Source organism: Pongo abelii, chromosome 20, assembly GCF_028885655.2.
Source record: "Pongo abelii isolate AG06213 chromosome 20, NHGRI_mPonAbe1-v2.0_pri, whole genome shotgun sequence".
Lineage (NCBI taxonomy): Eukaryota > Metazoa > Chordata > Mammalia > Primates > Hominidae > Pongo > Pongo abelii.
In genome coordinates this window covers 5991380-6012353 of record NC_072005.2, presented here as the reverse complement: position 1 = coordinate 6012353, position 20974 = coordinate 5991380, and the positions used below count along the sequence as shown (strand labels likewise).

The following is a 20974-nucleotide window of genomic DNA, read 5'->3' as shown; positions in this document are numbered from 1 at the left end:
CCCCCGGCCTTAGTTATTTATTCATAGGCATTTTGGTTATACCTTCCACTTTACTGCCAATGCTGCAGTAAGCACCCGTGTCCAAATATATTTGTGTACACGTGTGAGATGTTTGCCCACTGGCAGCAGGGAAATTGCTGAGCCCGATGGACTTCCTCCCCTTGGCGTTAGCTTGCCGCCACTTACATCTGCGCTCCATTCCTACTATAAAGGTGACTTTCCACTTTTGTCCTCTCCTGAAACTACACCGCCTCCAGCAGGACCGGAGCCACCTCCTCGCCTCCCCGACACCACAGGGCCTTTTTTTTTTACCACATGCGTGTCCTTTGCCCTAAGTCCCCGTCCCACTCCTTGCCTCTCAGGCCAACACAAACTCTTTACCTTCTTAACATTTCAGAGTAGCAGGTCCCAGACCCTTTGACAGCCTCGTGAAAACTTGTGTCCCCACCCTCCAGGAGAATGCACACTGAACTCACCCACAGTGTTCTGTGGGCCACTTAGGAGGTGCTCAGACCCCCTGGCAGCCTCTCCCTCCCCCGGCCCCTCCTCTGGAACGTGTTCCCTGTCAGCTTGGCTCTGCCTATCCTACAGCCCACGTGTGACTGACTCAGCCTCATTCTGTCACCGTGAGCTGCGCCCATGCTCGTGTGTGCCTCTCGGGGAGGCCTGGCTGCTGGGCTGGTTTGCGCAGCCACAAGTTCATGCTTGTCGCCCTTGAATCCTGCGCGGACTCGAGCCTAGCAACGGCTTGTCCCGCCCCTCTGAATTCCCTCTGGACGCGTGGCTGTAAACTCTGCTACCTTTATTCTCCAGCAGAGCACTCATTCTGCTGCCTTCTCAGCGGAAGACCTTCCTTCCAGCAGCCCAGGATGCAGCCTGCGGGGCCACCCTCCGTCCCAAGCTGCTTTCTTGGGTCATTGACCCCCTGCTGCCATGGTCCCGGTTTAGGGACTTGAGCCCCTGCTCTCTCCAGCCCGAGGAGGGAGCTCAGTTGTGCAGCCACTAGATCCTGTTCTTGAGTGTCTTCCTTGCTGTTATAGTTGGCTTCTTATTATGGTACAAATTCTTTCTCTTTAACTCTACGTAAACAATTTAAAACCCGAATTCCTGTGACCTAATCCTCGATAAAGTTATTCATTCTTTATCTGAGCTTTTCTCCTATTTTAAATTCAGTGAATCATGGTTTTCTTTTTTAACATCCTTTAAGATTTCTGAGACAACAACCTCCACAGTTTTCCTCCCCCCACTCCCGAATGTAGAATCTTCTAGAAACTCTCTGCTCCTTTATTCTCCAGGGTTAATGTTCACTGAGGGCTTGGCCCAGAAAGTCTACAATTCTCTGACTCCCAAACTGGGACATGGTCTCATTTCAGATTCCTGATTGTAAAATGCCTACTTCCCGCAGTTCGTTCCTCATTCAGTACCTCGGCTTATTCTGTTGATGGGACTCATGTAAACACGTTTTGCGGCTTAGACTCAGCGTTTCTGAAACAGATTTCCCCACACCTACTTCTCTCCCGTCACTCGAGATTTTCACAAACAGTCCCTTAGGGATTGTGTCCAACAGAAATTTTTGTTTGTTACTGAGGTTTATTTCTAAAAACGTTTGAATTGTACTTTGTAAGTTCTCATGCCTAATTTTCTCATAATTATGAGAATATTGCATTTTACTTCTCCTGAGGTGAGGAATGCAGGAATGCTTTTAGTCTCTATACCATTGTTTCTTTTCGTGGCTGGCATTTGCCACCACTCAGTGTCATCTTCTTTTTTCAATTGTGGTAAAATTCACATACAATTCACCTTTTTTTTTTTTTTTTTTTTTTTTTAAGATAGGGTCTTGCTCTGTCGCCCAGGCTGCAGTGCGGTGGTGCGATCGTGGCTTACTGCAGCCTCCACCTTCTGGGCTGAGACTATAGGTGCATGCCACCATGCCTGGCCAATTTTTTGTAGAGACAGGGTCTCACTATGTTGCCCAGGCTGGTCTCGAACTCCTGGATTCAAGCGATCCCCAGCCTCAGCCTCCCAAAGTGCTGGGTTTACAGGCATGCGCCACCACACCCAGCCCAAAATTTACCATTTTAACCACTTTAAAGTGGTTTTCATTTGGTGGATTTTAGGATTTTCACAGTGTTGTGAAGCCATTATCACTCTCTAATTCCAGAACATTTCCGTCACCGTGAAAATAAACTCCATACCTATTAGAAGTCGATCACAGTCCCCTACTCCCCAGCCCCTGGCAAACACCAAGTCTACTTCTTGTCTATGGGTTTTCCTATTCTGAATATTTCCTATAAATAGAATCATACAATATGTGACCTTTTTTGTGACTGACTTCTTTCACTTGTGTGTATATAAATATATATTTAAGCCCTGGAAGGTTAGATAATATTGTTTTGAAGTTCATCCACATTGTAGCCTGTGTCAGAGCTTCATTCTTTTTCATGGCTGAATAGTATTCCACTCCATGGATGGACCACATCTGTTTATGCATTCATCCTTTGATGGGCATTTGGGTTGTATCTACCTTTTGACTATTACGAATAGTGCTGCTATGAATATTTGTGGACAAGCTTTTGCCTGGACATATAGCTTCATTTCTTCAGGAAATATACCTAGGGTGGAGTTGCTGAGTCGTATAGTAACTGCATGTTAACTGCCAAATTGTCCTTTCGCATTCCCACCGGCAGGGAGTGAGGGCTCCAGTTTCTCCACATCCTCACCAACACTTTTATTTTTCCCTGTTTTTAGTATAACCAGCCTAGTAGGTGTGAAGTGGTATTGCATTGTGGTTCTGACTTGCGTTTCTCTAATGACTAATGATGCTGAGCCTCTTTTCATGTGTTTTATCTGTCTGTAGATCTTCTTTGGAGAAATGTGTATTTTTTTTTTTTTTTTTTGAGACAGACACAGAGTCTCACTATGTCACCCAGGCTGGAGTGCAATGGCGCAATCTTGGCTCACTGCAACCTCACCCGGCCGAGAAATGTGTATTCAAAGGTGTTATCTGGGCTGGCACGGTGGCTCATGCCTGTAATCTCAGCACTTTGGGAGGCTGACGCAGGAAGATCACTTGAGCTCAGTAGTTCAAGACCAGCCTGGGCAACATGGTGAAACCCTGTCTCTATGAAAAATTCAAAATGCAAAAATAGCCAGGTGTGGTGGTGTGGGCCTCTGGTCCCAACTACTCCAGAGGGTGAGTTGGGAGGACCTCTTGAGCCTGGAACGTTGAGGCTGCAGTGAGTGATGTTCATGCCACTGTACTCCAGCCTGGGTGACAAAAGCGAGAACCTGTCTCAAAACAAACAAACAAACAATCCAAAGATGTTATCTTATACAAACAATCCAAAGATGTTATCTCATATAATAATTTCCTCTAATTCACAAGTTTCTCTTCCTCTATGAAATGCCCAAAGACCCTGAATCATGAAGGTCCCCAGCACATGTAAGAGCTACACAGGATGGTGGAGGGAAGGGAGGGTGACAGTTCATTCAGATGCTACAACAAAAATATTAGAGACTGGCTGGCTTCTAAACAACAGGAATGTGTTGCAGTCAGCTCTGGAGGCTGGGAAGTCCAAGATCAAGGCACTGGCAGATTCAGTGTCTGGGGAGGGCCTGCTTTCTGGTTCAGCTTCTGCCTTCTAGCTGTATCCTCACGTGATGGAAGGGGCAGGGGAGGTCTCTGGGGCCTCTTTTGCAAGGACCCTAATCCCATTTCTGCAGGTGCCATGCTCATGACCTAATCATCTCCCAAAGGCCCCACCTCCAGATGCCATCATATTGGGGGTTAGGTTTCAACATGTGAGTTTTGGGGGGACACAACATTCCAACCATAGCACAGGGTCAGAATCCAGAGGACATGAGGGCTGGCCTCCCCCTTCCCTGTGACATTGCTCCAGCTCCTGCCCGTGCACACTCCCTTTTCAGCGACTGCCCAAAACCCCACATCCTCCACCGCTGGGATGAAGACATGACAGGAATGTTGGTCTTCACCCCCAGAGTGTCCTTGACCTGCTGGACACAGATTTCTAGAATGGTTATTTGTCATTACTTGGGCTATTTGATACCTGCCCTTTTATTTATTTGGAGTTATTTTAGGCTCTCTTTTAAAGACATGAGTCCAAACATCTGAATCTAATACAGAGTGGGCAAACTAGCCCATGGGCTAAATCCAACTCACTGCCTGTTTTTATACAGCCCATGAACTAAGAATGCTTTTTTCCTACATTTTTAAGTTGTTGGAAAAATCAAAAGAATATTTTAGGACATACAAAATTATCTGAAATTCACATTTCAGTGTCCATAAATTGTGCTTCCTTCGGCAGCAAATATACTAAAACTGGAACCATAAATAAAGTTTTATTGGCACACAGCCACAATCATTTCACCCTACAATGGATGGGGTTGAGTCATCTTGACAGAGAGCGCCTGACCTGCAAAACCTAAAATATTTGCTATTCCGCATTTTACAAAAAAAGCATGCCAACCCCTGGTCTAATGCACATTACTTGGCTATATGTGACTAGTACTCATGTGTATATGAATGTGATGCTGATTTTGAGGTTTATAAAACCCCTTAGGCTCTTCAATGGTGTTTAACATATTTTTGCTTTCTCTAAAAGAGAGAGGAATAATATTTACTTTGTTATCTTCTCCTGTTTATTGTAATTAAAGAAGAGTCTTTGGCTACATCCATCTTGCAGGATGAACTTCGTTGTCTTCTTATACCTATGAGAACTGTGCCTTTAAAAAAAAATGCTGGGTTGGCGTGGTGACTCAAACCTGTAATCCCAGCACTTTGGGAGGCCGAGGCGGGTGGATCACCTGAGGTCGAGAGTTCGAGACCAGTCTGACCAACATGGAGAAACCCCATGTCTACTAAAAATACAGAATTAGCAGGGCATGGTGGCACATGCCTGTAATACTAGCCACTCGGGAGGCTGAGGCAGGAGAATCGTGGGAGGCGGAGGTTGCAGTGAGCCGAGATCACACCACTGCTGTCCAGCCTGGGCAACAAAAGTGAAACTCCGTATCAAAAAAAAAAAAAAAGCTGTAGTGTCCTGGCCTTTCTCTGTGGCATTCTTTGTCTTTCAGGCCCTGGCCAGCCTGGGTTAGGCTTAGAGCAGCACTCTGGGCTGGGAAGGGCTCTGTGCTCAGGGGTCATTGCTTCCTCTTTGTTCTGGTCTCTGACTTACCAACATGCAGCTCTGGGTGACTGTCCCTTGAGGACTGTGGCTGCTTCCTGGCGGGTTAAGCCAGTTCTGGAAGTGGATGTGCAGCTTATGGCAGCCAGGAGTGGTTTCTGAAATTAATTACTGCTCTAGATGATGATGTAAGGAGTGAGGCTCCTGGGGAGAAACTGCCCATGTGGAGAAACCCAGCACCTGTAACCCATCACCTTCGTATGAAAACACGCCGTCCACCTAAGAAGTGCGAGTGTGCCATGGCTAATCAAGGAAAATAATTTCTGTTTAGCTGTCAAAAAAGCTATTTCCATGATATCAGCCCTTTCATTTGGAGCTGAAACCTCACGAAAATAAATTCTGCAACATCGGAATCTTTTGTTGTAGCTGGATTTTTTACAGTTAAGACATTGCTAGCAATTACTGACAGAGTCCAGGGAGGGGCTAGAATTGGAATCGGGCTTCTCTGAGGTGAGAAAGTTAGTGGGGACTCGCCTTAATGCCTGGCCGTGGAACTGATCAGGGTCAGTGGCTAGATGTGGTAAATCAGGTGGGCTTCCTTGGGTTGGATGGGTGGATGCTAGAAAAAACTGCACTTCTCTCTAAGCCCCTTTACTCCCCTCTGGCAGGTATCTCCCTCCTGGGCTTCCTCTGATCCTCGATCCTCAATTCCTGGGCTTGGTGGACTGTGGGTTAATTATCTCCTAAGTGTTTGTTGAAAGCAGAGCCAATGATCAGCACAGTCCCTTCCCAGGCTGTTTGAATTCCTAAATACAGGGCGGTGGGAGGGAGGAGTAGCCACCTGTGGACTGTGGCTCCCTGCTGGAGACGGTTGTGCGCCTCACTTCGCCCCTGTGAAGGTTATGCCTCTCGCCCTGTCTATCATGAGTCTGTCTCTGCAGCTTGTGGCTTCTGACCCGCTGCCACCATCTGCCCGTGCTCAGTCCCCGCCCAGGAAGTGAATTGATTTTGTCACTTTCTTCTAAAGACCACAGATCTGCCTGGTTTATACAACAAAGCTCATCTGAATTGGAGTCCTCAATTTTGTGAATTTAAGTTTTAAAAGATTAAAAAAAAAAAAAAAGACATACTGCTGTAGCCCAGTGGTTTTTAATCTTTCATCAGTCTGGATCTCTTTCAAAATCTGCTCAACACTGGGAATTTCTCCTCGGAACAGGCATGGAAGGGCAAAAATTACATGACAATCTGCGTTAGTAGTAAACAGAAAAGGCAGAAGTGCCCATGTGATGTTTGTATCTCTGTAGAGTTGTGTGGTCAGAACAGACAAATTCCCTTTGCAAATAATAGTAAGGAAGTGCATCATTGAAAACAGGAATGAGCGGTGTGCATGGACGCATCCATTACTGTCAAAGGGGAAACACTGAAGTCATCTAATTCCTGTGAGCTTCTCTTGCAATTCACTTTTAGAGTGCCCTTTCCGGCAAGATTAGATTCTTGTGTGTTATTACTCAACTTTAATTATTTGCTTATAATGCAGTCATGCCATGCATAACATTTCTGTCAGCAGCAGACCACATATACAAGTGATCCCATAAGATTATAATGCTGTATTTTTCCTGTACCTTTTCTATGCTTAGCTATGTTTAGAGACACAAGTACTTGCCACTGTGTTACAATTGCCTGCAGTGTTCACTGCAGTCACATGCTAGACAGGTTTGTAGCCTGGGAGCAGTAGGTTATACCATACAGCCCAGGTGTGCTACGTAGGTTGTAGCGTCTAGGTTTGTGTAAGTATCACTCTGATATTTGCACAATGATGAAATTGCCTGAGAATGCATTGCTGAGAACGTATCCCTGTCAGGAAGCGACTCAGGGCTGTATTTTACTCCTGCAAGGGTGCCAAGATCATTCGATGGGGTAAAGACAGTCTTTCCAATAAATGATGCTGGGAAAACTGGCTTTCCACATTCAAAAGAATGAAATTGGACCTCCCCTGCCTTTTTTTTTTTTTGAGACAGGATCTTGTTCTATCACCCAGGCTGGAGTGCAGTGGTACAGTCATGGCTCACTGCAGCCTCTACCTCCTGGGCTCAAGAGATCCTCCTGCTTCTGCCTCCCAACTAGCTGGGACCACAGGCATATGCCACCATGCCAGGCTAATTTTTAAATTTTTTATAGAGACAAGGTCTCACTGTGTTGCCCAGGCTGGTCTTGAACTCCTGGCCTCAAGCAATCCTCCCACCTCACCCTCCCAAAGTGCTGGGATTACAGGCGTGAGCCACCGTGCCCAGCCAGGACTTTTATTTTATAACATACACAAAAATTAACTCAAAATGGATCAAAGACCCAAACATAAGAGCTAAAACTGTAAAATTCTTAGCAGAAAACATAGGGAGACATCTTTATGACATTGGATCTGGCAATGATTTCTTGGATAGGACATCAAAAGCACTCACAACAAAAGAAAAAAACAGAAAAATTAGGCCATCAGAGTTAAAAACTTTTGTGCATCAAAGAACAGTAGCAACAGAGTAAAAATACAACCCAAGGAATGGAAGAAAATGTTTTGAAATCATTTCTAATAAGAGGTTAATATTAAAAATATATAAAGAATTTCTGTAACTCAGCAAAAAAAATTTTTTAATGGGCAGAGGACTTGAGTAGATATTTCTGTTTCTTCAAAGAAGACATTCAGATGGCCAATAAGCAATTGGAAAGGTGCTTCACACCAGTTATCATTGCAGAAATGCAAATCAAAACCCTAATAAGATACCACTTCACACCCATTAAGATGACTGTTACCCAAAAGAAAAAAGACAGAAACATGTTGATAAAGAATATGGATAAATTGGAACCGAACCCATGTGAACTGTTGGTAGGTGTGCAAAATAGTGTAGCTGCTTTGGAAAACAGTATTTGTACACTCAGACAGGGATTTGTACACTCATGTTCATAGCAGCATGAGTTACAATAGCTAAAATGTGGTGGCAACTCAAGTGTCCACCAACAAATGAATGGATAAATAAAATGTGATCCATCTATACAATGGAATACTATTCAGCCTTGAAAAAGGAAGGAAATTCTGACACAGGCTGCAACATGGACATTATGCATTATGCTTAAGGACATCATGCTCAGTGAAAGAAATCAGACACAAAAGGACAAATCCAGCCAGGCGCAGTGGCTCACGCCTCTAATCCCAGCACTCTGGGAGGCCAAGGTGGGTGGATCACCTGAGGTCAGGAGTTTGAGACCAGCCTGGCCAACATGGTGAAACCCAGTCTCTACTAAAAATATAAAATTAGCCGGGCATGGTGGCAGGCACCTGTAATCCCAGCTACTTGGGAGGCTGCAGCAGGAGAATCACTTGAACCCAGGAGGCGGAGGTTGCAGTGAGCCAAGATCGCACCACTGCACCCCAGCCTGGGCAACAAGAGCGAGATTCTGTCTCAAAAAAAAAAGGACAAATCCTGTGTGATTCCACCCCTAGGAGGTCCCTAGAGTCATCAGATCCATAGCGACAGAAAGTAGAATGGTGGGTGCCAGGGGCTGGGGAGGGGGTAGGGAGTGAGTGTTTCATGGGGACAAAGTTTCAATTTGGGAAGATGAGAATGTTCTGGAGATGGATGGAGGTGATGGTTGCACAACAGTGTGAGTGTGCTTAATGCTACTGAACTGTACATTAAATATGGTTAAAATGATAAATTGTACATTATGCACATTTTACCACAATTAATGATAAAGAGTAATTGACTCCAATCGTATTTCCCAGCATTACTTTACTAGGAGGCATACGCTTTTTATAGTTTGCCTCTAGTAAGTCCCTACATTGTCCTGCTAAAGCAGAGGATCACAGCTTTAATAAAGACCCTAAGTATTTATCTCGCCTGTGGTCATGTATTAGATGAACAATGCACAGTGAACTCATTTAGTTTCCATGCGCTTAACTGGGCGAACTCTGCTTTTGAGCCTAATAGAAAGCTTGGGGCAGGTGGAGGACCGGTTCTTCAGCACTCACAGATGATTCCCACACCACACTCCCGTATCAGGCCTTCTGTGCCGAGAGTCCTCCCTGCCCAAGAGGTCTGGGGTGCCCTGGACACGTGTGCTCATCTCCTGTATTTGGAGATCTGGGGCTGGGAAGAGAATGAAAAGCAACCTAATCAGGAATTTAAGAATGGAGAAAATGGGACTAAATTATTCAGACACGTTTGAGTGTCTACTAGCTAGCAGGCATTTTCCGCTGCCTATAATTATGAGTAAGACATGTTCCCCAAAAGGCCATCTAAGATAGGGGTCACAGCCTGGGCAAGATGGTGAGACCCCATCTGTACAAAACATTAAAAAATTACCCAGGCATGGTGGCACATACTTGCTGTCTCAGCTTCTGGGGAAGCTGAGGCAAGAGGATCACTTGAGCTCTGGAAGTTGAGGCTGCAGTGAGCCATGTTTGCACCACTGCACTCCAGCCTGGATGACAGAACAAGACACGGCCTCAGAATAAATAAATAAATGAATAAAAATTAAAAAAAAAAAAAAAACGGGTCAGCAGACTACATCTGGCACACTACTGTGGGTTTTTATTTTTGTTTTTAGTTTCCACAAGTTGAGAATATTTTTTGCGTTTTTAAATGATTGGAAACAAGACAAAATATTTCGTGACACATGAAAATGATATGAAATTAAATTTCAGTGTCCATAAATAAAGTTTTATTGGAACAGCACCAGCACCAGGGTCGGAACTAGCATGAAGCAGTGAGGAACTAGCATGAGGTAGGAACTTGCCTCGCCTGGGGTGCAAAATTTAAGGCAGTGCCTAAAAAAATCCACAGTCATCAAGATACACAATGTTTTAATGCAGTATTTTTAAAAATCGAAATAAATGCCAAAAAATTTCATGATGAAGGCCGGGCACAGTGGCTCAGGCCTGTAATCCTAGCACTCTAGGAAGCCAAGGCGGGTGGATCACTTGAGGCCAGCAGTTCGAGACCAGCCTGGACAACAGGGTGAAACCCCATTTCTACAAACAATACAAAAATTAGCTGGGTGTAGTGGCACGTGCCCGTACTCCCTGAGCCCAGGGAGGTTGAGGCTGCAGTGAGCCGTGTTTGTGCCACTGCAGCCTGGGCGACAGAATGAGACCCTGTCTCAAAAAAAAAAAAAATGGGAAAAAAATTCCATGACGAGCAAAATGTTGAAATTTTACATAAAGACAGGATCAGCACTGCTGCTTTTTTGTCCCCTTTGCCCCAGGCTCTAGCATGGCTCTGAAAAGCGCTGAGTGCAGCGGCCACGCTCAGTCCTCCTACTGTCCAGAGGCAGAGTTGAGTAGTCTCAACAGAGACCTGCAAAGCCAAAAATGTGTATTTTCTGGCCCTTATAGAAAGTTTTCCAGTGGCTAACGCCTGTAATCCCAACACTTTGGGAGGCCAAAGTGGGTGGATCCCATGAGCCCAGGAGTTCAAGACCAGTCTGGGCAACATGGCAAAACCTCATCTCTACAAAAAATACAAAAACTAGCTGAGAGTGGTGGTGCATGCCTGTGGTCCCAGCTACACGGGAGGCTGTGGTGGGAGGATGGCTTGAGCCCAGGAGTTAGAGGATGAAGTGAGCTGTGATCACGCCACTGCACTCCAGCCTGTGTGACAGAGAAAGGCTCTGTCTCAAAGAAAAAAAGAAAACTTGCCAACCCCTGATAGACATCAATTCAGGAGAGAAGGACCCTCCTCTTACTATATTAATCCCCAGCAACGACTATAACCAAACTAGATTCAACATCTGGTCCATTTCCTCTCTCTACCTTTTTTTTTTTTTTTTTTTTTTTTTTTTTTGAGACAGAGTCTTACTCTGTTGCCCAGGCTGGAATGCAATGGAACGATCTCAGCTCACTGCAACCTCTACCTCCTGGGTTCAAATGACTCTCCTGCCTCAGCCTCCCTAGTAGCCTCCCTAGTAGCTGGGATTACAGGTGTGCGCCACCACACCCACATAATTTTTGTTTTTGTTTTTGTTTTGTTTTGTTTTGTTTTTGAGACGGAGTCTCACTCTGTCGCCCAGGCTAGAGTGCTGGAGTGCAGTGGCATGATGTCAGCTCACTGCAAGCTCTGCCTCCAGGTTCACGCCATTCTCCTGCCTCAGCTTTCACGAGTAGTTGGGACTACAGGTGACCACTAGTACACCCGGCTAATTTTTTGTATTTTTTAGTAGAGATGGGGTTTCACTGTGTTAGCCAGGATGGTCTCGATCTCCTGACCTCGTGATCCACCCGCCTCGGCCTCCCAGAGTGCTGGGATTACAGGCGTGAGCCACCGCGCCCGGCCGATTTTTGTATTTTTAGTAGAGACGGGGTTTCACCATGTTGGCCAGGCTGGTCTTGAACTCCCGACTTCAGGTGATCCGCGCTCCTCGACCTCCCAAAGTGCTGGCATTACAGGCATGAGCCACCACACTCGGCCCTCCATCTACCTTTTTATGTACCTGTTTAAAAAAGTGAGTGTACACTCAAATTATTTAATTTTTGGATAATGGTACATGTAAGCCAATAGCAATTAACACTGAATTAATAAGCATGCTAATGTTTGTGTGCCGTGATGATTTACTGAGAGTATAATTACCTGCATTAAAAATGTATAGAAGCCATCGTTTACTTTCATGTTAACTAAATGCTTAATTAGTTAATCCTTCATGCAATGGGCTTAGTGTTACTTGGTTTGTTTATAAAATGACATGATTCCTTCCCCAGTTCCGCAGACAGGTCTTAGAAGCATAATTAATTATCCTTTTTATCTGTTTAAAATAGAGACAGGGTCTTGCTTTTTGGCCTGGTTGGCCTCAATCAATCCTCCCCCCTTGGCCTCCCCAAGTGCTAGGATTACAGGTGTGAGCCTCCACACCTGGCCAGGAAGCACCAAGTGCTAGGATTACAGGTGTGAGCCTCCACACCTGGCCAGGAAGCACCAAGTGCTAGGATTACAGGTGTGAGCCTCCACACCTGGCCAGGAAGCACCAAGTGCTAGGATTACAGGTGTGAGCCTCCACACCTGGCCAGGAAGCACCAAGTGCTAGGATTACAGGTGTGAGCCTCCACACCTGGCCAGGAAGCAGAATTATGATGAACTTTTTTAAAGTAGTAAATGCCTTTGTCTTAGTTTTCCTGCATTCACTCTTTCTGTCTATAATCTAAGAAGAGTGCTCTTTGAAAAGATGTAAGTCAGATTATATTGTGCCTGTGGGTTGAGCCTCCTGGGGCTTCCCTTAGCAATTCGATTTTTTTTTTTTTTTTTTTTTTTGAGATGGTGTCTCGCTCTGTTGCCCAGACTGGTGTGCAATGGCATGATTTTGACTCACTGCAACCTTCACCTCCCAGGTTCAAGTGATTCTCCTGCCTCAGCCTCCCAAGTAACTGGGACTACAGGTGTGCATCACCACACCCAGCTAATTTTTGTATTTTTAGTAGAGATGGGGTTTCCCCAGGTTGGCCAGGCTGGTCTCAAACTCCTGACCTCATGATCCACCCATCTTAGCCTCCCAAAATGCTGGGATTACAAGCATAAGCCACTGAGCCCGGACAGCAATTGGAATTTTAAAACTCCAGACGTCTGACCTTGTCCGGGGCCTCTGCTGCTGCAAGACTTTTGCACAGCTATTCCTGTTGCCCAGGCTGCTCTCTCCCACATCCTCCCAAGGCTAGCCCCTTCTTTGCAGCTGTCAGGTCCCAACTCAGTGCCATCCTTAGTGCCACCCCTAACTGGCTATCAAGAGGGGGGCCCTCTCCACCACCACCCCTGGCTCTATCCCTCTGCAATCACCTTGCACCACAGCCCGGATCTCTACTGAACAACATTGTGTATCTGGAACCTTGTGTATTCTTGCCTGACAAGGATACTGGCACCCTGAGAGCAGCACTTTCATCTGACCTGCTCACCTTAGAATCCTCAGGCTGGGTGTGGTGGCTCACGTTTTAATCCCAGCATTTTGGGAGGCCAAAGTGGGAGGATTGCTTGAAGCTGAAAGTTCGAAACCAGCCTGGGCAACAAAGCAAGACCTCACCTTCTCTCTCTCTCTGTCTCTCTCTCTTTCTCTCTCTCTCACACACACACACACACACACACACACACACACACACTAGCCAGGCATGTGCCTGTGGTCCCAGTTACTCACAGGAGGCTGAGGCGGGAGGAATGCTTTAGCCCTGGAGTTAGAGGCTACAGTGAGTTGTGATCATGCCACTGCACTCTCCAGCCTAGGCAACAGAGCAAGACCCATCCCTAAAAAAAACAGAATCCTCAGAGCCTAGAATGGGGCTGGGCACTCAGTAGATGCACCTGGTTTTTCTTTTTTTTTTTTTTTAATTTATATTTTAAATCTACATACAGTCGTGTTTGCCTTTTTGGGTTTGCTGTTCATGGTTTCTCACACTTGCATAGATTTTTTTTTTTTTTTTTTTTTTTTTTTTTTTTGAGACACTCTTGCTTTGTTGCCAAGCTGGAGTGCAATGGTGCAATCTCAGCTCACTGCAACCTCTGGCTCCCTGGTTCAAGCGATTTTCCTGCCTCAGCCTCCCAAGTAGCTGGGACTTCAGGCACGAGCTACCATGCCCAGCTAATTTTCGTATTTTTAGTAGAGACGGAGTTTCACCATGTTGGCCAGGATGGTCTCGATCTCCTGACCTCGTGATGCACCCACCTCAGCCTTCCAAAGTGCTGGGATTACAGGCGTGAGCCACCACACCCGGCCCACTTGCATAGATTCTTATAACCTCCACCTCAAACAGGATGGAGAGCAAGTCCAACCTCTCTCTGTAGTCAGACCCTGGCCCCATTCTTAGCCTCTGGCCACCATCTGCTGTCCCTTTCTGTAGCTCTGCCTTTTCCAGAATGTCGTATAAATGGAAACATACATTGTGCAGCTTTTGAGACTAGCTACATTCACTTGGCATAAATGCCTCTGGGATTCATCCCTCTCATTGCGTGTGTCAGTGGTTTGTTCCTTTTATTGCTGGAGCACAGTCCATGTGTGATCCTACCACAGTTTGTTTTTCTGGTACATTTTCTCTTCATGATGGATGTTGAATTAACATGAAAGCCTCTGGTTGTAAGAGTGACAGCATACTCTAGACCAAGTACACTAAATCATAGTGATACTCCCTGCACAAACAGCCATTCTGTTTGGTAATTTACAGGATACAGTTTGGTAATTTATAGGAACCTGCATGTCTTAGAACGTTTACCAATGAATTACAACTTTTAAGATGATATGCAAGTAATGGCTGGGCGCCGTGGCTCACGCCTATAATCCCAGCACTTTGGGAGGCCGAGGCAGGTGGCTCTCTTGAGGTCAGGAGTTCGAGACCAGCCTGGCCAACATGGTGAAACCCCGTCTCTACTAAAAATACAAAAATTCGCTGGGCGTGGTGGCGTGTGCCTGTAATCCCAGCTACTTGGGAGGCTGAGGCACTAGAATAGCTTGAACCCAAGAGGTAGAGGTTGCAGTGAGCTGAGATTGTGCCACTGCACCCCACCCTGGGAGACAGAGCAAGATTCCATCTCAAAAAATAAAAATAAAAGTAAAATGATATGCAAGTAATACAAGTAACATTCTCCTGGGAAGGACCACCATCTACAGCAGGAGATTCAGAAATGAAAATTTCTCTTTTCGTCTTTCTGTCTATCCCACCTCTCATGAGGTAAGCACTGTTAGTCATATAACTTGCATCCTTCTAGATCTTTTTAAGGTCCCTTTACCTGTTTTATAGTATGTATAGCTGTTTTTTTTTTTTTTTCAACACAAGTTTATTCTGCAAATATTTGAGCGCCTGCTGTGTGCCAGGCACTGCAGATGTTGGCTTTCTTTCTTGGGGAAGGTACCTCTTCTTTTTAATGGCAGCATAGTTTTAGAGCTAGGATGCACCATAAGGTACTTAATGATTTTCCTATTGATGAACATTTGTTTCTAATTTTTTATGACTTCAACTAATGCCACTGGGGACAGGTCATCAATATACCTTTTTTTTTCTTTTTTTTTTTTAACAGCTGTGCTGAGATCTATTTTACATACCGTAAAGCTTACCCATTTGAAGTGTATGGTTCAGTGGGTCTTAGTATACTATCTTCACAGAACATTTTCATCACTCCAAAAAGAAGAAGAAACGCTGAACCTGCCATGAACAGTCACTTGCCATCCCTCCTCCCAGCCCCTGGCAACTGTGAATCCACTTTCTGCCTCTGTGGAATCGCCTGTTTTGAACATTTCATATAAACAGAATCACACACTATGTGGCCTTTTGTGACTGGCTTCTTCCACATAACATAATGTTTTCAGGGTCCGCTGTCCATCCGTTTACAGCAGGTGCCAGTGCCTCATTCCTTTTTTTTTTTTTTTTTTTGAGATGGAATTTTGCTCTTGTTGCCCAGGCTGGAATGCAATGGTGCGATCTTGGCTCACTGCAACCTCCGCTTCCCGGGTTCAAGCGATTCTCCTGCCTCAGCCTCCCAAGTAGCTGGGATTACAGGCATGTGCCACCACGCCCGGCTAATTTTGTATTTTAATAGAGTTGGGGTTTCTCCATGTTGGTCAGGCTGGTCTCGAACTCCTGACCTCAGGTGGTCCACCCGCCTCAGCCTCCCAAAGTGCTGGGATTACAGATGTGAGCCACCGTGCCCGGCCGCCTTCGTTTATCCATCCATCAGTTGACAAACATTTGGGCTGTTGCTACTTTGGGGCTATTAGGACAACGCTGCCGTGAACATTGGTATCCAAGCATTTGTGTGGCCATGCACCATTTAGTACATGTCTACTTCTGCAGGATGAATTTTGAGGAGGGGAAAAAGACCCCACTTATAGCTAGCTCTTTGTCTCTGACTGTGTAGGTTTGAACATCTCCTAAGTCTTGAGAAATGCTTGGAGGCCATTTCCTGCAGAGGCACACCCCCATCTTGGGCGGGCTGGGGGAGGCAGTGGCAGAGCCCAGCCCACCTTCCCCAGACACCAGTGCTCCCGGGTTTTGCATTCAGCCCCTGGCACACACTCATGGCTAACCCTATGGTGCCCTTGCCTGTCTTTGACCCAGCACTGGTGAAGGAATTGGCAAAGTCACCAGGTTAATGATGCAAGCCCCAGAAACTTGCGGCATAGATGAGAAGGCAAACAGCCTCTCCTTTTGGAGAAATAAAGGGATTTAAGGAAGCTCGCTGGCTCACTCCCTCTCACCGGGAAGCATGGCACTAAACACAGTCCGCATCAACCACCATTTTTGTTAAGCGATTTATGAGTTGCTCAGCCGAGAATAAGGTTGCACGTGGTAGGAGGAGTTCTGTGTGCACTGAGGTCTCATGGAAGGACTGGATTTCTAGGGAGGAAAAGGGAAAAGGGAGTTGATGTTAAAATATCATTTCTATAACAGTAATGCAGTAGTGTTCATCTAGAAGGAGAGCTGCCACATTTGGCAAGATGCTAGGAGAGAAACAAGTATTAAGTACTTGGTTAAAATGACAAACCCCACAAATATGCCCTGGAATGAATATAGCTCATAGCAGGAGGCACTCCCTAAAGGGCTTAGCAACATCACAAATAGCGGAGAGTTTTTGAAATCACAAATAGCAAACAGCATAACTGCTTTTAGAGTTTCAGATATTTAAATCTGCAAAAAATCAGTAGATGATGTGGGTTACGTTATAATGGTGTGAATTACAACAATGACGCTAATGAACATTTATGGGCATTTTCTGTGTGCTGGGCTGGCCATTAAACTCCACGCTTTGTAGGACTCCTCTCATTTAACACAGCCACCCAACACAGATAGAAGTATTTTCTCCGTTTATGGACAAAGAAATGGAAGTGCAGAAAGATTTAAGTCCCTGGCTGAGGTCACCCAGCTAGAAACTGGAAGACCCAGGATCTGGACCCAGGCACCCTCGCCTAGCCACCTGTTTTAGAGCTAGGATGCACCGTAAGGTAGTTAATGGTTTTCCAGTTGATGAACATTTGTTTCTTATTTATTTATTTATTTATTTATTTATTTATTTATTTATTTATTTTGAGACAGAGTCTCGCTCTGTCACCCAGGCTGGAGTACAATGGCGCAATCTTGGCTCACTGCAACCTCAGCCTCCCGGGTTCAGGTGATTCTCCTGCCTCAGCCTCCCAAGTAGCTGGGATTACAGGCATGCACCACCAAACACGGCTAATTTTTGTATTATTTTTTAGTAGAGATGGGGTTTCGCTATGTTGGCCAGGCTGCTCTCGAACTCATGACCTCAGTGATCTGCCCGCCTTGGCCTCCCAAAATGTGCTGGGATTACAGGCATGAGCCACTGCCCCCGACCTCGTTTCTAATTTTTTATGAACACCAAGCTCCGAAAGCCAAGCAAAGGGGTGACGCTGTGTATTTCAGAGCTCGATATTCCCTCTGCTTTCTTCCTCTCCTCTGTCCCCTATGCCAGATCCTCCAACTGTTCATGACCTCTGAACTTGAGAAGGGACCTCTTTTCTGCTTTATCTACACCTGCTTTCCTGGTGATCTCGCCAAGGTACAAGAGTTGAAATGCATCTTAGAACCTCCAATGTCCTGGTGTCTACAGCCTGGCTCACTCCCCTGAATCCTGGACTTGTGTACATAGCTGCCTAGGTGGCAGCTGCATGTGGGCGTCTGATGGGCATCTGATGGGCATCTGAGGCTTCTGTCACCCAAAACTGGGTGCCTGATTCGACCTCACACTTGTCTCTCCCCAGACCACGGGCTTCCCCAGCTCAGCACTGGGCAGCTCCATTCTCTAGGTGCTCAGGCCAACCCCAAGCCTTAAGTCAGCCTTGACTCCGCTCTTGCTTTCACCCTCTATGTCAAACCCGTCAGCAAACCTGGCTGGCTCTGTCTTCAGGTGTCTCCCAAATGAGAGCACTCCTATCACGTAAGTCTTTGTCACCTCTGACCTGGTTGTCCAGCCCTGACGTTTGCTTCCATTGACCATTGATACTTCCAAAATATCTGTCAGACTGTGTCCCTGTGCCCTAAACCTTCCAGTAGCTTCCCAGCACACTCAGAGCGAAAGCCAAAGACTCCACTGTGGCCTCCTTGTGTCTCTAAGGCCATCTTCTCCTCCTCCTCCTCCTCCTCCTCCTCCACCACCTCCTCCTCCTCCACCACCTCCTCCTCCTCGTCTTCCCCCTTCTCCTCCTGTCTTAGTCTGTTCGGGCTGTTTCAGCAAAAGGCCATAGACTGGGTGGCTGTAAGCAACAGACACGCATCTCTCAGCCCTGGAGGTGGGAAGTCTGAGAAGAGGGTGCCAGCAGGGTCAGGTTCTGGTGAGGGCTCCCCTCTGGGATGCAGACGGCCGTCTTCTTGCTGTGTCCTCACATGACATGGTGGGAAGCCAGAGAGAGCTCTCTGGGGTCCCTTCCATAAGGGAAGGCATGATCCCACCGTCATGACCTAATCACCTCCCAAAGGCCCCACCTCCTAAAGCCACTGCCTTGGGGTGAGGAGTTCAGCATAGGAATTTAAGGGGACACAACATTCAACCCCCAGCATTCCCCCAGCTCCCTCTGGTGGCCTTCTCACGTGACCCGTGTGACCCCACGTGTCCCATGTGCCTCAGCCTTGCCGAGCACCCTCCCTGGCAGAGCTTTCTCAGCGGCGACACTTTCCTCACCTCACTCTGCCTCTGTCCTGTCACTGCCCCAGGTCACCTTGTTGCCCCTGGCCCCTGCCGCACCCCACTTGTGCATTTGAGTGTATTTTTCTTCAGGGCATTTGTCACCTCCTGCTGTTCTGTGTCCATGGTGTCGTCTGTCTCTCCCTGAGGGGTCAGCCCCACATGGTCAGGGACTCGATCTGTTTCATTCCCTGCTGTGTCCTCAGCATTTGGAGCTGGCACATGGCAGATGCTCAGACTGTGTTTGTTGAATGAATGAAAGATGGCTGAGTGTCCAGGCTCTGAGGGAGTGTGGTATGGGCACCCTTCAAGCCCCAGCCCCTGTACCCAGGGAACTGTGTGGGGTGAGGAGATGCACGGGCACAGGCTGAGTGCTAAGAGGAAGGTAGAAAGGTTCTAGCCCACTTTCTCTTCTCATTGACTTGAGGTTAGGAAGGGGCTAGCTTGGGATGAGAGGAGGAGCTTCCTCCACACTGTGGCATCTGTCCCCCGCCTGAGGTTCCACCTGAACTCCTGCCACAAGCTCCAGATCTGTTCCTGTGCCACACCCCCACCCCTGCTACAAAACCCCGGCTCTCTGTTTGCCCACCTGGTCCGCCGCTTTGGGCAGAGCTGCCCTTCATTCATTTTCCATCTTCCCGAGGGCTGACCTTGGCTGCTGTGGGTCATTAGTGATGAGGCCCAGAACCTCAGCCGGGGCAGAACAAGTTCCTGCTGCCCAGGGCCAGCCTGTCTGGGGGCTGCCGAGAAGTTGCCCTGTGGTCCTCTACAGTCATTCCTGTGTGAGGACGAGACACACTTTCCACTTGCTGGAGAGGAGGGTCTGTGCAGCTTTTTATTGGTGCATTCACCGTCTCAAATACTTCCTGATCAGTATGAGCTGGGTAAACAGCCAGTTCAGATGGCTCAGACTCCCGGAAGAGGAGCGTTTAGCCCAAATTACTGGTATTAGCCGTCTGCATTCAACCTCATCTTAACCATGAAATTTGCATGTTAAAAAAGAGAATTTGACTTACACAGAAATGCAACTGTGTCTTCATCGTTCCACTCTGCAGTAAGCTTCAGAGGGCTTTCATCCATTCAGCCTTCCTTCTTTCCATCTTTAATTGTTTTGAAATTCCATTTGGATGGAAATATTTCAAATATTTTTTTTTTGTTTTTATATATGTTTTTGCAGTTTTTATGGTTTTATTTAAACACAAAACATGCACATGAGCTGTCTACTCATTTTCTTCACTGTGCAGCCTGGCATTGGAGTTGGTGACTGACAGCAGCTGGGCGGCCCTTTCCACGACGGTTTTGCATTTCTTAGAGGAAACACTGTGAGCGATCTCAGCACAGGGAGATCTGTTGCACATCAGCAGCACTTCCAGCTCCTTGACGTTGGGGACCAGGAACTTCCGGAAGCCACTGGGCAGCATGTGCTTTGTTTTTTGTTGCTCCCATAACCAATGTTGGGCGTCAAGTTCTGGCCCTTGCAGGCACGGTGGCTCATGCCTGTAATCCCAGCACTTTGGGAGGCTGAGGAGGGTGGATCACCTGAGGTCAGGAGTTTGAGACCAGCCTGGCCAACATGATGAAACCCCGTCTCTAATAAAAATACAAAAACTAGCCAGGCATGGTAGTGGGCGCCTGTAATCCCAGCTACTCTGGAGGCTGAGGCATGAGAATTGCTTCAACCCGGAAGGCGAAGGTTGCAGTGAGCTGAGATCACACCACTGCACTGCAGCCTGCACAACAGAGTGAGACTCCGTCTCAAAAAAAAAAAAAAAAATCTGGTCCTTGAACCTTCTGCGAACCCTGTTAATACCTCTGGGTTTCCTCCAGTTACACTTAATTTTGACATGTTGGTCTGACTGGTGCCAGATGAACTCCTTGGTTCTCTTTTTGACGATCTTGGGCTTCATGAGGGGTCTGAGGGCGGCCATGATGCTGAGGAGGAGACGGCTGCCACCTCCATAGGCAGCACTGAAGAGAGAGGGGCCTTTTTGTCTCTTTTTTCTTTGTTATGTCCTCGTAAGGAAGACTTCATGTTTCTTTTTTGAGAGACAGGATCTCTCTCTGTCGCCCAGGCTGGAGTGCAGTGGTATAATCATTGCTCACTGCATCCTCCACCTCCTGGCCTCAAGCAGTCCTCCTGCCTCAGCCTCCTGAGTAGCTGGGACCGCTACTCAGATAAGG

General features: G+C 46.7%; 1 protein-coding gene and 1 long non-coding RNA gene across 24 annotated transcripts in view; one reads left to right on the top strand and one right to left on the bottom strand.

Annotated features, from left to right (window-relative positions):
- RFX2 (regulatory factor X2) overlaps positions 1-20974 on the top strand; it is a 163470-nt gene that overhangs the window by 63044 nt on the left and 79452 nt on the right.
- LOC129051854 (uncharacterized) overlaps positions 1-20974 on the bottom strand; it is a 28847-nt gene that overhangs the window by 1874 nt on the left and 5999 nt on the right. Inside the window, exons 2-3 of one of the 3 annotated variants that reach the window (XR_008516363.2) lie at positions 15213-16491; positions 9163-9280 (exon numbers count right to left, since the gene is read on the bottom strand). This is a non-coding gene — a long non-coding RNA (uncharacterized LOC129051854). Of the gene's footprint in view, positions 1-8596; positions 9281-15212; positions 16492-20974 lie in introns of those variants that run through there. The other 2 variants (XR_008516362.2, XR_008516361.2) reach the window with 2 other exon arrangements.